The 16,832-nt window shown below is 49.0% G+C and overlaps 1 protein-coding gene across 1 annotated transcript in view; it reads right to left on the reverse strand.

Annotated features, from left to right (window-relative positions):
* The window catches only part of Ror1 (receptor tyrosine kinase-like orphan receptor 1), a 245,547-nt gene extending 228,927 nt beyond the window's left edge, over positions 1-16,620 (reverse strand). Inside the window, exon 1 of the mRNA XM_013514431.1 lies at positions 16,150-16,620. The gene's annotated coding sequence lies outside the window, so the exon portion shown is untranslated. The remainder of the gene's footprint in view (positions 1-16,149) is intronic.
* Between the last annotated feature and the right edge of the window lie 212 nt (positions 16,621-16,832).

Raw genomic sequence — 16,832 nt, forward strand, 5'->3', positions numbered from 1 at the left:
TACAGGCTAATTAATAAGAAAAAGAAGGAATTAGTGAAGAGGACTAGGAAGGTGATATTTTCTTGTTTCTGTTAATTTTCCAAGATCGCCAAAGAAAAGGAGCTTGAGAAGTATGTGCAGCTTTTATTATTTGCTCGGTATGGACTTTAAAATTTTAATGGGCCAGCTAGAGACCATATAATCTCCTGAATTCTTTCCCTAAAATGAAAATCCCATAAGTAGGTCCTGACAGGAAGATTTATCTCAGTGGTCAGGTCCTCTTGCAGTGGAGGCGACTCTAAAAATGTCCTTTCCTGGATGTGGCGAGCCAAAGTGGCTTGGGCTGATCTGGGAAAACCGTCTACACAGCAGCCGCCTCTATTCATAAACACAACCGGGCTTGCACATAGTTTACTAGTGGCCTTCATGGGTCTCCAAAGTTTTATAAATGGGTTTAATCACAACTTTATCCTAGAAGAGGAAAGCAAAAATCTCCCCTGCAGGGTGGTTTCATTCACACACTACTGGGCCGCACCCACACATGAACATGTATATAAAACCCATTTTAAGTCACCGGCAGAATAATATAGAAAGACATAAGGAAAAGTCCACAATACATCCATCTCCCATAAAATATTATACATCAATTGGACTTTCAAATCTTGAGTTTATGACTAGGTCTCTTCGGACATAGGATCAGGGCTATTTCTCTACCATTTTTCTTCTTCTAAAGATACTGGGGATTGAACCCAGGGCCTCATACATGCCAGGCAAATGTTCTACCCACTGAACTGTCTCTTCAGCCCTAATAGGATCTGTTCAAGAGACAGTGTCCAAGAGCAAACAGTGCCCAGGAGCACCTTGGGGTCCTAGCAAGGATACCGCAAGCCAGGTCTGACCATGCCTTGTTCTTCTCTCGGGCGCCCCCTCCTGGGCTTTCATGACAGGAAGCACATAAGTGACGTACTCACCAGAGAGGTTAAAATCTCAGCCCCCACATTTCCTGGACATGGGACTTCAGCGACTCCCTGAGCACCCTTTTCAAGGCCCAGGGCAGCCGGCCTTCCAGGTAGCCCCAAGGTTCCCCACTGCTTGGTCTCCATACCTTTGTGCAGCCCGTTCCCATATGTTACCAGTTTGGCCTGTTACCAGTTTTGCATCCGGCAGAAGCACTAGGATGGCACTGCTACATGGTAAGTTTGAGACCAGCCTCAACTACATTTCAGACCCTGCCTCTGTGGAAGGGGCACACGGAACTTTCTGGAATCACTTCTGAAATTAAGTTATGAAAGAATATGGTTCCCATGTTTCTCTGTGTCTCTGTCTCTGTCTCTCTGGGGAAGCCCATCCTGATCAGCCCAGGGAGCACGTTCACACGAGGGCCTGTGCCACCAGCCTCAGTCAGCCCAGACGCAGAAGTCCCAGCTCTGTCAGCCTGGAAGACACCAGGGTCACCAACAGCATGGCCTCAGCCCACAGGCGCCAGGCGAGCTGCTCGGAGTCTCACCCTGAGAAATTTGCACGAGACACTCAGCGTTCACGGTTCCAACCTGCTAAATCTTAGGCCATTTGTTACCAAGCAACAAACAGCTAACACAACACCTATTGTGCAGAATAGCAGGGGATTAGAAACACAGCAACCCACACCAAACACCCAGCACATGCCTGGCACCTATGAGGCACTCAAACGGCAGCTAGGAAAATCACGATTACACTGTCAGTAATCGCCGCAGGCTCAGCCACTGTTTTGCTAACCCTGTATTATAAATAATAATGTTATTTTATTTTAGTTTAATGACAGTGCTTTTCTGGAGCACAGAAACTGACAGAGGGGCACCATCTGCACGACAGAGTTTTCTGTTTTCAAGCACTCAAAGCAACTAGAGATGTTTAGGCAAGTATTTATGAAGTAATGAGAAAGGGAGGAAGACTGTTCTCTAGCTGAGAGATGCTGCCTTTAAGAACGGGGCTGCTGAGCTGACCCACCGCCGGCGAGAGCCTGCCTGCACTGGCCAGTGCTAGTTACAGCTCAGGGTATGCCCAGCTTTGTGTCAGACAGAGGCCCCGGACCCTTGAGAAAGTCACATCACCTCTTCCAACTTTAGTCTCACTCTGTGTGACACAGAAAACAGTCCTCATCTCAAGGTGTTGTAAGGAGCTTTCAAAGGGGGAAGGGCAGTATACATGTGGGCAGTTAGGGTTGGCGTCTTCTGTACCCATGTTATGGATGATGACATTGAGGCCCAGCTCAAGGTAGAGGAAAAACTGCTCCCAACCAAAGTCTTCCAATGTGGTAAAGCCCAGGCCTCAACAAATTGATTCCTATTTACCTAGGCTACAGTGGATAAATGTTGTGAAAACTGCCCTATGCCTAAATTATGGTGATAGCAGTAGGGATGTGTTTGCTTCTCTGCAGAGAAAGGGGGAAGGAGTCCCTGGCAGGGGCATAAGGAACTTTCTGGAATAACAACCATGTCCTAGGAAGGCCTGGAAGGAGCTCAGAGAACCTTCTGGAATGACAGCCATGTTCTACACCTTGCCCTGGGTGGTGAATTCCTGAGTGGATATCATTGTTTAAACTAAGATAACTAAACATTTATGCCAGTTATGGTGGTGCACACCTGTAATCCAAGCACTTGGGAGGCTGAGGCAGGAGGATTGCTGCAAGTTCGAGGCCAGTCTGAACTGCATAGTGAGACCCTATCTCAAAAAGACCAAAAAAAAAAAAAGTTATAAACACAATTCATCTGTTAATTAAAAAGAAGAAAAGTAAATGGAAAAAAAGTAATGACCTTCTGCATTCAAAACAGCTCTGGCTCCTGTCGGGACCTCAAGTTCACACCTTTCTTCCTCCCTGGCGTGTTCTGGGGAGGTGAGCAGCACGATGAACTGTCCCACCATCTCCCCAAGCCAAAGCCAAACAGGAGCACAACTCAGGAAGGCTCCTGTCCTCCCTCACCGGCGCCCATGCCCACACCCAGTGGGCTCCAGGTCCCCCGCCCAAGGGAGACAGAGGCTTCACTCTCCCTGATGTCAATCCAGCACTCAAGTGGATAGGAAATCCACTTCTGGGGAGGAGGCCAAGTAGAAGGGTCGAGATTCTCCCCACCCCCTTCCTACAGAGCATAGAACATCACAGACCCAGGACAAGGGCAGTGACCCAGAAACACCAGCTCCCTGCCTGTCCCCCGCCACCCTCTGCAGGGGGCTGTGTCCCCGTTGTGCCTGGATCTGAGCTGGACGAACAGGCGGAGAAGGCATGGAGGTTTGTCTTGGCTTTTAAAATAAAAGTTGCTTCTGGAGAAAAGAGAACAATGAACTCGGGTGAGGGTTCTGTCTCCCAGTCTAGGGACACTGGCCCCCCAGCTGCCGTCAGTGTGCCCAGGGCCCAGCCCAGAGACTGCTGGGCGCTGAGCCAGGCTGGGCGCAGCTGGGTTGGCAGCAGACTCACCCTGTCACATCCTTGGTTAGCAGAGGCATAAGCGGCTGCCACGGCCCTGCCCAGGTCCCTGTCGGCAGAGCACAAGGCCCACACGCAAAGCCACAATGCTGCCCAGGCCCAAGCAGAACACCCAACTAACCAGGCCCTGCAGGGTCAGGGGCGGCTACCTGGGGTTCTGGGAGAGGGCGCAGCCTGGGGAGAAGTGGGTGCTAAGAACAGGGATACGTACCCAAGGGCACCTCTGGGTGCCAGAGACGGGGGAAGGCCTGGAAGCTGCAGGGGACGGGGCGCGTCTTCTTCCCTTCTCCTCCCCAGGCACACGCGACTGTCAGCACAGCCGCCCCTCACCCCACTGTCTGGGAGGACACAGGCCACTTGGCTGTGAGCAGGACACGTGTCTGTCCCCAGACCGCCCCTTGGTCCCTGTGCTGCAGCTACCCACGGCTCAGGCATCTTCTCCAGCCCTCCTCAATCAGACAGTCATTCAACACACTGCCCGGGGCTTTCCCAGAGCCCTCCGTGCGAGCCTCGATGTGCTGGTGCTCCCCACGGAGGCACAGCTGTCTGGGTAGGTGCTTGTCCCCTTCCTCAAGCTGTGGCCTGCAGGTGGAGACTTGCCTGATTCATCTCCCAGCCAGCTGAATGAACGAATGACCGAATGTATCTGCTTCAAAGGGGCCAAAGCTTTACCTGAGTGAAAATAAAGATCCCTGGTTGTGATTTAAGAGGCTGTAGGTCTCAGACCCTCTCACCAATGAGCTGTGTGACCTTGAACAAGTTACTGCACCTCTCTGGATCGCAGTTTCCTCTTTGTCAAAGTGAAGGGTTGGGTTTGGGGACCTCTGAGGTCCCCTCTAGTGGGAGGGTCCCAGGGTAGTGGCCTGGGGAACAATACCCGCTGTGTGGGCACTAGAGGGGCACTGTCGCAGCAGCACAGCGTCCAGCTGCTTCCCACGGTGTCTGTGCCAGCCTGCAAGGCTTGTGACACTGTATCCTCGCCTGCTGTCCTCGCCCAGCGAGCGCTCCTGGTTCAGAAAGCAGTGGCTCCCAGGAGGTGCTGGAAGCCCCCGGGGCAGGAGCTGGGAGGTGCTCAGCACCCGCACTTTCTCTCCTGCCTCTCCCCTCTTGGGAGAGCTGGCACAGGACAGCCGCATGGGTCGCCAACCTTCTCTTCCCCGAGAGCTGCCCAGGCCTGGGGCAGAACCCTCCTGAGTGACAGGGAGGAGCCCAGGACACAGCAGGGCCTGGCTGGAGACAGCAGAGCCAGCACCAAAGCCAGGACTGCAGGCCGGAGACGTCCAGGCAATGGCAGAGGGTGGCGAGTGCAGGGGGCCCGCGCTGTCCTGGCCTTCTCGGGGGCCAGCTCACATCCCCCCACCCTGACAACCTCCATGGAGGCCCTTCGCCCCCAGGTTCCAGGTATTTCTGTGGGAAGCGTGTTCTGTTCTGAGGGAGCGGCCAGCAAAGCCCGGGCAGGAGTCTTTAAAAGACAGGGCAAGCCCTAAGAGTACAGAAGGTCCAGATGGGATGCAGAGGGGTGCCCCTTCACCCGGACAAGAAAGCTCAGCCCAGACGCTCACCCCACGGCTGGGCTCAAACGCACCAGGGCACGCTTGGGGTCCTGTTTCCCTGGAAGGAAAAACTCAGGGTTGGAAGTAGCTTTGGGCCCAAATCCCGCACTTCTGCATCGACCCTTTGTTCACTCCTTCCGCGAGTATGAACGGGGTCTCAGCACCACCGCCCGGCCAGAGAACTCACAATCCGCCCTCTCCCTTTGGAAGACCCGAGCCCTGGAGCCTTCACCCAGAAGCCGGGCTGAAATTTGCTTCTCCAGAAACCTCTGCCCATTTTCTTGGCTTCACACAACCTGCACCTAACTCAGAGGCCGCCTTCGAACTATCTGAAGACAGCAGTGTGTTCCATCCTTCCTACTCTGGCAACGCCCAAACCATGAGGTGGAACGCCAAAACCATGAGGTGGAACGCCCAAACCATGAGGTGACGTCATCCTAGCGACTGCCTCTGCCACAGCTGGTTTCATCTCCAAGTTCCTCACAAAGATGAGCGCTCCTTCTGAGATCTGACCGTGCTGGGTCAGGATCACTTTAAAAATTTTTTATCAGTACATGTTTGAGATAGGTAGTAATGACACTCACGCTGAAGAACTGATCTCCTTCCCCTCCCCCCTCAGGCCCGCCCATCTGCTCCACCCTGAGGGCCCCTCTCCCTCTCCCCAGGACCTTCGCCCCTCTTTGGGAACCCTGCGTGCCCAGCACAGCTGCTTCTCCAGTGTGGCCACACCACATGCTGTGCACTGACGGGGTCTGCAACCAAGTCTGACCTTTTTCACAACTACCGGTGCCATGTCAAGCTTTTCTCTGTAGCATTCATTCTTGTACAATGGGTTGCTTGAACCAAGGCACAGAATTCCACCACTTCCCCTATTAATATCCTCTGGCTGGAATCTTTCATGGTTCAGACAAAGTCATCCTCGCATTCATAAATCTTGCAAACACTGTCTCTTCTAATGATTTGAGATGTATGTATGGATGGATGGATGGATGGACAAATGGACAGAAGGACAACTGATAATAGATAGATAGATAGGTAGACAGACAGACACGGAGAGACACTGGGACCTCAATGATCCTGGTCTAATCCAGTCCCTGCTGTAAAGCTTGGATGGAACAAGACTACTCCAGGGAGCACCAGGCCCCTCCTTCTACATTCCTGTTCTTCGGGACTCAGTACTGTGTGGTGCTCTCACAGTCCCAGGCCTGAACACCCACCCTCTGTGCGTTCCGACCTTTGCAAAGCTGCCCATCCTTCTGGCACCCAGGACAACTTATCGTCCTGACACTGCCCTGCTGAGCTAACCCCGTGCCCCCACCCACTCCTCCCAGCTCACTTACCTGGTATGCTCCAGCCTCAGCTCGAAGCCTCCCTGATCTCGCCCACCTGCAGAATGAGGGGTTCCCAGAGCACCCGCACAACCCTCTCCTACACTTCCTGATGGCCTAAGCAGCAGCTCCTGCCTTTCACCAAAGTTCGCCTGCCATTACCTTCCTCCCACTGCAGGAAAAAGCTGCTACCCCTCCAAGGCCAGCATCCTTCCCAACACAGCCCCCAGGCAGCCCCGGCTAATTCACTGATCTGATCTGACCCTCAAGTCGGAATCCTGCACTATTTGATATTTCCCAAGGGCAGGAACTATGCGTCATTCATCTTTGTGCTGCTAGGCAGAGAAATGTGTTTCATGTACAATTAACTCAATAAATGTCTGTTGAATGAATGACTTTGTGGGCCAGTTTGTAGAAAATGAATTTCCCCCATGTACACATAAAATCCTTGTACCCAAAATAATTCTGGTAGTGACAAGGGGTGGCCCTTTAGACTAATTTTGATTAACAGAGGAGAACAATTGACCATGACATAAGACCCTTCTCCACCGATGCTGAGCAAGGTCTGCTGAAGACCACCAGGATGGATCCTGCAACACAGCTCTCGTTCACAGACACGCACGGCCTTGGGCTTGGAACCAGCCTGACTGTCTTCCCAGCACTGTGCACCCTGATACCTATTAGCTGACAGTAATTTTAAGGAAGTCTGAATGTCAGGGTTGGAGACAGGTCTGCCAAAGTTCCACCTACAAGAGTGCTGTATTATGAAGATTGCTTCCCTGTGGAACACGCTTCAGAGACAGCTGCTGAACCAAAAAGAAAAATTCCTACAGAGACCCATTTATTACCGCACTGCAGTGTAGTTAGAAATTACACCTGGTTGAGCCTGGGGCAGCCGTGCTGACGAGGAGGAGGAGGAGCCAGCAGCATCACTGACTAGCACTACCTAGCAGCTACCCTCTCTGTGTGTCTCTGCCTACAGAAAGATTTTTTAGGTCTTATGAGTGAACTTCATCTAATCTCTAAGATCTCTCCTGCAAAGTCATAATATACACAGAACAGAACTTGCAGAAGAGAAGGATGAGAAAATTGAGATAGAAATATCTCTTTCCTCCCCACAAGTTATTTGCAAAGACCTAAAGAGCCCCTAGTACAATGTGCAAACCCATTCCTGGGCTTTGAAAGCAGGAAGTGGTTCATAACCCTCAGCTACAGGAGGGCAATGAGTAAGTGTGTAGTGCCTGGATGGACGGATGGACCTGGGACCTTGTCCGAGGAGTAACTACAACACCAGATGCCCTATCTTTTCAGTCAAATGCTTGGAAATCAAAATCAACTCGGCATCATCAACAAGAGAGCTAATACCTCAGACAGAGTTCAAATTAAGTCATTCATAAGCTTACTAAATTCAAATTCTTTTACAGGCAAAATATCTTTCAGAGGAATAATGTAAAAACATAAAGAGCAGCACTGGGTCCTCCACTGGGATTAATTATGATTCCTGACTAGGGTGTGCTTCAGCGCATGACCTCCAAGCAACTCTTTAGGAGCATGTGGTGTGGTCCTCAGTGCTGTGTTCAACCAGGGTTTTCCCCAGGTGGGAATCTAATTACCCCATCTGCTTCTAAATTTATTATCCCAGACTCAAGCTGGAAAATGCCCCAGGAGGAGAGGGCTTTGGTCATTGGATGTTTCCAGATTTTGTTCTGTGGGAAGAGCTCTAATCTTCCCATGCTTATAAATTCCTTGGCACTGTTTAATCAGCAATGCTAAAGATCACGGTCAACATTCACTAAGCTCTTTCCTTGAGACAGGTGCTGCGGTCAGCGTGACGTAAGCATCGTTACATTGAACTTTTAGAAAAGCCCTTGTGGTAAGCACTATTAATACCCATATCCCACACCTGAGAATGCAGACAGATATATTAGGGGATTTCCTGTCACCCAGCTAGGACACAGGTGTCCCGGCAACCTGTCCTCTTGATGGCCAGGCCCCTCCATCAAAGGACTGTGGACCACCGTCTTCACAATGGGCAGCTCTCACGCCCGCCAAACACAACTTGTTGGATACCATCACTCTTTTCTAAAAAGAAAAAAAAATTAATTTCAATTCTCTTCCCAACAAAGTAGAGAGCTAAATTCCTCTATTTCAATTTCACGCTGCTCTTCTCTCCCCAACCCTTGAATGTGGTATTTCCCCAGATTTGGTCTGAGGGAAGTACTAAATGTTTGCTGTGGCCAAAATATTGTGGAAAATGGTGATTAAATAGTGTCACACCACCTATTCCTGTAAGACTTTTCAGGGTCTTTTTGTTGTGGTGGTTGCTGATGCGTGTTCTACATCTTTTAGGAGCAGGCCTGGATTAATATGTGAATATATAATGCTCTATAAACTCATCTGACTAGAGGATCCATCTGTCAAGACTGAGGTCCCATAGAATACATACCAGAACAATGTTGCAAACACAGTGATGTCCATACCTGTAAGCTTAGCCCTCTTCTTTGACCAGAGATATAAGGCAATTTCCTGTCTCCCTAGCTGTCTAGAGCTCCATAAATTACACATAGGCTTTTATTTCCACCTGGTCTTATTCAGTCTCTCATAATCCCTGTCCCTTCAGCAAAATCACAACAGAAAACATAGCTGATAATGAAGAGGGTGTCTTGCTTATTCATTCTCTTTCTCATATTCTCTCTTTCCTTCCAACTCATTCTCCATCTCCCCCCATATCTCTGTCTCTCTCATTGCATTTTATAATATCGGGTGAACTGTAGTGCCAGGAAGTACTCATCACCACCTAGGAGGTTCCTTTCACCAGATACAAAGAGTTAAGTAACCTGGGGCTGAGGATGTAGCTCAGCAGCAAAGCACTTGTCAAGCCCTAGCTCCCATGTTTGCACTGCAAAAAGAAAAAAACAAAGCATAGTCTGGTTGAGCATTCTTTCTTATTACCAGGAGGATAATATGTATTGCTTTACTCGAACCTTCTATTCCTGCTTAACTATAAAACTTGACTCATTCTAAGGTCCTGCGACTTCTATTATTCCCTCATTTATTCTCTTTTAATTTATCCTTTCAATGTAAGCTTTAATATATAAAGTTCTCAAACCTGTTAAGAGAAGGAATTAATGCAGTTACTCAACTAATGAACGTTCACAGCCTACAACGTGACAGACTTTTCAGAGAGTGGCGCCCTGACTGACTGCGTGCCCTCTTCACAGAGTTTCCGGACTCGCGTGGGACCCAGATGAGGAACAGCGCTACAACCAGAAATGCTGCGGGGCGCTTCCGGTGCGCTGAAGTCAGAGCTATGGTGGATGTGCAGGTAAGGAGACAGGCTCCTCCACCTCAGGGCTTTCTGAAAAGATCCTTTCGGCTCCCAGGGGTCAGGTGATGAGAAGTGGACAGAAAGCAGGGAGGACCAGGACAGTCACGAAGCCACAACCCCTGCTCAGCGAGTGACACCGGTTTGCTCCCAGTGGGTCCCCACTGCCAGGGAATGAGACAAGAGAAAAGGGAAAGGCCTAGGTTGCCACGGTGGCTGGGAAATCAAGCTTCCCCAGCATCCTGTGAGGCCCCTTCATCTCCGGGCCTGCACGGGCACACGCTGCTGGCAGGGAAGGGTCACAGTGGCCCCCCCGGGGCCCCTGAGGCCACACCGTGTGCCCACAGGTGGTGGCCAGGTGGCTGCATGCTGCGCAGGAAAAGGAAGCAGACATAGGGAGGAAAAGACTACATGAACTTGAGCGAGGTGGGAAGGGCTCGCCAGGAGGAAGCTCGGGAAGCAGCATCCACTCAGGACGCACATCCTGGGTGAGGACCTGGGCAGGTGAGGAAGCGCCACGCCTGCACCCAGAGAGCAGTCTGCAGGCTGCACATGTGCCCCTTACCAGGGTGTCTGGGTCCCACGCCGTCTTCTCACTAAATGCATCAGATTGCTAGGAACTTTGACAGCAGCCTGGTCTCCTTCGTTTACTGTTTTCCTTGTACCTTTCATAAACTCTTTCTCCCAAATATAGAAGCTGAACAAGTGTCCCCTTTCACTTGGAAGTTGAACTCTTACAGTCTCCCCTATATTTCCACCAGAAACAGTACAGAAAAAATGCAGAGGCTTTCTCAGCCCTCGGTAAGAGGGATTGCATTGTGTCTTCAGTGACAGCATTTTAAATCGAACGTTTCTGTGGCCCTACCCACACCCCTCCCACGTCCCCACAGGCTCCGCCTGTCACACAACCCAGGGCCACTCTTCCCCACACCACTGAACAGAGCAAGGATAAAAATCACAAGTGATTATGCATGCTTCTCCTACCTCATACCATGTACACCAGGGCCTGGAGCACACTGCCCCTAAATCCCTTGCAGCACTGGGGGGGAGAGGAGGAGACTCAGACTCAGACTGAGTGATCTGCCCTGGCCCCCGTGTGAATCTATGGTAATGTGGCCCAATGGCTTTCTACCGAGAGGGGGTTTTCCCTCAAATGTGGGGGCTTGGTGGCTGAATAACAAAACTAAGGTCACTGCTTTTTCCACTACACCGGGCATCCAAAAGGAAAGGGCCAGCTTTGCTGGGAAAGCAAAAGCTTCACGTCGGAAATAAGAGGTCAGCACTAATCCCCGCACACTTCATTTCCTAAGAAAATCTCCTCAAACGTCAAAAATAAGTAGTATTTTTATTGTATGAAAGAGTCATTGCTTTCCAAGCCAAAGCCAGAGCTTACTTTTTTTTTTCTTTTTATTTTTCTGGCAAAACTAAGAACAATGACAAGACATGAGATTCTTATTGGATGAGATTTGCAGTTTTTCCTTGTGTGTTTTGGCTTTAGAGGGTGAGGCTGTGGCATGACCTCATTTCTTTATAGTCAACCTAAAATACTGCCTTGAGACTGGGAGAGAGAGACCGGGAGGAGGAAGCTGATATAAACGTGCACGCGCGCACACACACACACACACACACACACACACACACACACACAGTCTCTTTCATGGAAACACACAAGTGCGTTCTCTTTGATGAAAACAGTTTCCAGTTTGTCTCACAATGGCACCGAGTCAGCTGTGCACCAAGCCCCTTACACAACACTGGCAAGATACAGCACTTAGGAAAATGCCCCTTCTCCCCATATTATCTCTGTTCCTTAGGCAGCCAGATGTAGACTTGAGAGGAGAAGGACTTTTAGAAATCAGCTGATGAACTGCAAACGTGGGCAAGCAACACACAGGGTGGGAGGGGGTGAAAATGAAATTCTGTAGAAGCCACGCACGTGTCCCCGGAAAATCAGCCGCACGTTTTTTTATGAACCAATGGTCCCGCGCTTTCTGGAAGTGCACGCCAAGCAGCATTCCTGGGTAACAGCTCCCGACTCTCCCCGAGGTGTGCGCCACTTCACTCCGTCTTATTGGAAACACTCAAACACAAGGCAAGGATTTTGAAATCCATAAAATTTATGGAATTCTAAGCACACCAAAGACAGAATGGACTAGGGACTCCTCTATTTAACTGGTTTTAATTTATATTCACTTTAACAGTTTAACCCACCTTTAAAATCCAACCAAGATTTGAAAACATTAATAACTATAAACCATTTTTTAAAATAGTCTCAACCCACTTGCTTAAGCTTTAAGGTCACAAGAAAAATGAATCTCAGAGTCCTGGGAATATTGGCCGTAACATTCATCACTCACCTAATTATTTACCTCCCAGACCGTTTGAAAGATCAGTGGACAAGGTGACTGTGGACTCCCCAGGAGCTCCAGAAAGCATTATTGAGCAGAAGAGTGATCAACCGAGCCAGTTTACCTGGAAGCCCAAGTAAATGAGCGCACGAATGGGAAATAATATACTCTTCAGAACAATCAGGCAGAACAACCTCCCAGAAATTTAAGAGCACACAGTTTAAGTAACACAAAGGAATTCCATTTTTCCACTACAGGCTAAGACCCAAGGGGAAACTCATTTTAAATATTTACTTTTTTAATTTAGCAGTGATCGTGCACATGGCATATCAGGTAGAGTTGAAAAACAAAAGCAAAGAGGTATAAACCTTGGCTACTGCCCTCCAAAATCTTAATCAGAGCTCACAAATGCAAATGATTTTACTCTTTAAGCACTTCCTGCAGAGGGAAACCGGAGTAGGGAAGGTGACGCAACAGGCCAAGAGCACACGCCAGCAGCACTGGGTTTCAAACACAGCTCTGACAAGGTGCAAAGACTCAATGAGAAAGTGAACAGCACTTTAGATTCCCGGATGTGGGTTTTTTCATTTTAAGTTCAATAAAAGCTAACACAGAATGCTGACTGCCTTCCAAGCAGTGTCGTAAGCGCCTGGCGTAAAGCAGCTCACTTACTTCCTATCATAACCTTGTAAATAACTATTATGATTATCCCCAGTTTTATAGATGGGGATACTAAAGCACAGAGAAGTTAAGCTACTTGCCCAGGGTCAAACATTTCCTAGTGGTGAGTGTGAATTTGAACACAAGCAGCGGCTTCCACCTGCTCTCACTGCCACCCCAACACCCACTCTCTAAGCACGGTGGAACTCCAAGGTCCAGGAGCTGCTGGTTTCATTAATGGAGCTACAACTGTCCGGGTTATAAGGGAAATGCTCTGCCTCACTCTGTGCTCATCAGATGACATCGGAGGCATTTCGACCAGTTATTTCCATGGCATGTTAAGAAAAACATTGACAGACTAGAACCTGGCCACTGGAGAGCAAGAAGAGAAAATGGCAGAGTGATGTCCAGAGTGTGGTGTGACTGGGACTATTTGTTGGCCAAGGGAGCTTCAAAAACACACATTTATCTTTGTCCAGAAATGTCAGCGGGGACCGAACCACCCTCAGGTAAAGCAGGAAGCATCCCTGGGACCATCCTTGTCTGTCACGCATTTGCTCATCAGTTTACTGAGGGACCAAGGCCAGCCATACTGCAGAAGAACTCCAAGCTTAATGACTGCTGTTTCGGAAGCAGAAACACCGCTCTCTCAGGCGTGAGACCATTCACTCAGCAGAGCTCATTCCTGAGCAAGGTGAGGTGCACACGTGACCTGTGAGACCAGCTAAGGGGTGGACGCTGCTGGCCACCTCTCCTGTCCTGCCCTACCACTGCCAAGAATGTCCTGCACACCCTCAGGCCAAAGGACACAAGCCCTCGAAAAGAAGGGAAAAAAATTAGCTCACAGGCACTTTCTACTGAGAATGCTGACAGCTCTGAACAAGAGAAAGCACAGCACACTTAAAAGGCAGCCAAAATGAGAATTCTAGAACAAGAGGTAATTAATTAGGGAGAGGCAGTTCTCGCTTCCATCTCCTTTTCCTCGAGCTCTTTCGTGAGTGACTGCGTGTGCCTGTCTCACTAACAGGGGCCTTGTTTGTACAGAGCGTCTGCTCCATGTTGTATGATTTCTCAGAAACAGAGAAACTGTGGCCCAAATGACAGGCCCCTGTCATCCAGTGTTAGCCCAGGCGGGGCCACAGCAGTAGCCGCACTCACCGGGGCTCCTCCAGTGAAACATTTTCCAATTTCTGAGTCAGGAGAAACATCTGAGGTCAATATCTATAAACACATTCCCGAGAACGAGCACTTCCAAGTGAAAAGGCTGATCAAAACCACTAAAACGGTTTTAAATTTAAATCCAACAATACTTCCCATGATTATGGCAACCTTCATTATAATTAAGATTTGTGCATGTGTTCAGTATTGCTATTTATATGATTTTTAAATATTTTTATTTTTTCTTGAATAATATATTACGTGGGTAAAGACATAAAAAAAAAATCTGCTGGGGCCTAGGGATATAGCTCAGTGGCATACGTGCCTGCCTGGCAAGCACAAGATCCTGAGTTTGGTCCCCGGTACTGAAGGAAAAAAAAAAAAAAATCTGCTAGTTCAAGCATCCTTGTAGATAAGGTAATGAATCGTCCATAAAGAGCGTATTTCTTGAACCAGTTCTGACGGTTTCTAGTTACACTCTTTCCCTTTTGCCTCCATCAGTGGAACTGGAGGGAGATTTGGGGACTTAGTCTACGTTTGGACTTTGCGAAAAGATGGTTACTCGGGTGGTTCCCTTGTTGGGTAAGGCTCCGCCTCAGGCTGTTCCTTCCATATGAGTTTTTGCTTTTCTGTTTGTTTCAGAATGGTTTAGAGCAGTGTGAGAGGGGATACAGCTCAGAAGGGAAAGCAGCTCTGCCGCAGACAGACTTCCTCCTCGGCTTAGAATACTTTCTGCAACAAAAACCTCACACAGCCATAGCCAGGGTCCCTCCCCCAGGCCGCCCTGTCTGAAGGAGGGAGGAACCGCAGATAATAAAGTCTCCGTCCATCGCATGGTGCTGGCTCTCTCTCCGGCCCTCACGACCTCCCCAGTTTCAAGAGAGAGGACGGGATGATGCTTCTCCACAGCATGCAGAAATTATTATTCTCTCCAAAAAATAAATCATAAGCGGACTCTGATAATGCTGAGAATGTAAACAACCTCTCCAATCACCTCCCGCCCTCTTGCTGTCTTTCTCTAGGTTTGGGGAGGCAAAAGAGATCATAAAAGCACAACATATTCTCACTATTGTGGGATTTGAAGAAACCAAGAGATTATGACGAACAAAGTCTGAGATAATTACAGTCTCCATTAGCACGACTAATGAATGGAAAAAGTGAAAGATAAATACTGGACCATCCAAAAACCATTTGTATTTAATGCTGCAGCAAAACAGATGAGTTCCCTCACGGTGGGCTTGTACTTCCTAAGCATGTTCACCCTCAAAGCCAGGGATAAAGTCAGACCGTCTTCCACACACTTGCTGATCGTGGGAGGGAAGGCGAAGAAAGGAGGGGGGCCTTGGACAGGTCTAGGGGTAATTCAGTCGGGGGGTGCGTGTGTCTTTAAACCTACTCTCCAGTGAACACCACTGATAGGTAGCCTGCATTAGCTACTTACGTCACCTCTACTATGTCTCTGGACACCACTGCCCTATAAATCGTACCATCCCTACGTCGCAGGTGGGAAACCCCAGGCAAAAGGAGCTCCCAGAGGCCCTCATCTGCTGACAGCTGGGCAGGAGGAGGTAGGACGTGAGCCTGGATCTGTGCATCCCTGACACTCATCTTTTTTCCGCTCTGCCTTGCTGCTTCCTGTTTTTAAGAGACAGTTCTCATTGTGGATAATCCTCAGGAGAATCATCGAAAGAGGATTTATACAGAGTGCACAAAGTATGCAAATTTACCAGGGAAGGGTGATATCTAACTGTGTACCACAGGACCTACTAGAGACCACCCTGGTATATAATATGAAACATATCCACCATGAGTCTCTCTGCATGTTGACAGTTTCTGTTGAAACCAGGCACGTGGTTTGTTTCTATTTCCCCACCAAGTTTAATACAGGGTGCTTTGCAAAGCCACAATTCAGGTTAAGTCTTTCACGTTGGCAAACACAGGGTAAGACTGGTGTTTAATCTTGACAGCGTCTCATTAGTGGAAATGAATGACTCAATATTAAAATGAGAAAACAAATGGCTACGAGACCCCAGCTAAAATGCGTTTCATTAAAACAATAATGACTTCATACACACTGTGCCCAGTTTCAGAAAGCTCTGACTTCCTAATCGTTTCCTGGATGGCTTCCATGCTAGCCAGCATCCCTGTCGGTGCACTGCAAGCGCCTCAATCTTCCGTAGGCTGGGCATGGGAAAGTGAGCATAATGTTAAGTCTATAGGGCAACGTCCAAGTCAACTGATGTCATTTTAAATTATAGCAAAAAAAAAAAAAAAAAAAAGTCACCATACAGACAAGTGTCTCCTGGAGCCTGTCTGGTTGCCTAGAGCGAGTACTTACCCAAGTTGGGTAGAGAAACCGGTTTCCTTGTGTCTTTGCAGTTTTCTCACCGCTGCCAGGTTCCCAGTTGTTCTCACGGCTTCCAAAGCCCTTGGCAGGGAAGGCAGTGCAGTCACAGCTAAGCACACGGACTGCAGAGGGGATCAGCTTCAGACGGCCCGCAGGAACACGATCACCGGGACAGCAGTCGTCTCCGTGCTGCTCGCACCCCCCCATTCACCCCATCAGGACTCGGAGGCCGCAAGTTCCCACTAAAGAGACCGCTGCCTTGCTCAGCCAGAAGTCTCTAGTTCTTCAACCCTGGAGACCCTTCTGTGAATCTTCCCCCGTAGGTACCATGTTTCAAAGACCATGTGCCTATTACAAAAACCAGAACTGCCTACTTCTCTTAGATTCTGAAATTCTGAAAATAGCTGACAGACGCCACTACCACCTAGTCCAGGGCTACCAGCTTAGAGAGCAATAAAATTATAATGTGAAGCAGGAAATAACGACAGTAATGTTTTGCACTTACTGCTTACTATTCATGCCAGGCATTGTGCTGAGTACATTGTTTAATCCTCACCGCAGCCATGCAAGGTGGGCACTGTAATTATCTTCCTCCCGGTTCAGAAACATTAAGTAATCCGCCCAAGGCCGCCAAACCGCACCGTCTGACTTCAAAGCCTGCTGCTCACTCCTAG

This window comes from Chinchilla lanigera, unplaced genomic scaffold (genome assembly GCF_000276665.1).
Source record: "Chinchilla lanigera isolate Chin_1 unplaced genomic scaffold, ChiLan1.0 scaffold00022, whole genome shotgun sequence".
In the NCBI taxonomy this organism is placed as follows: Eukaryota; Metazoa; Chordata; class Mammalia; order Rodentia; family Chinchillidae; genus Chinchilla; species Chinchilla lanigera.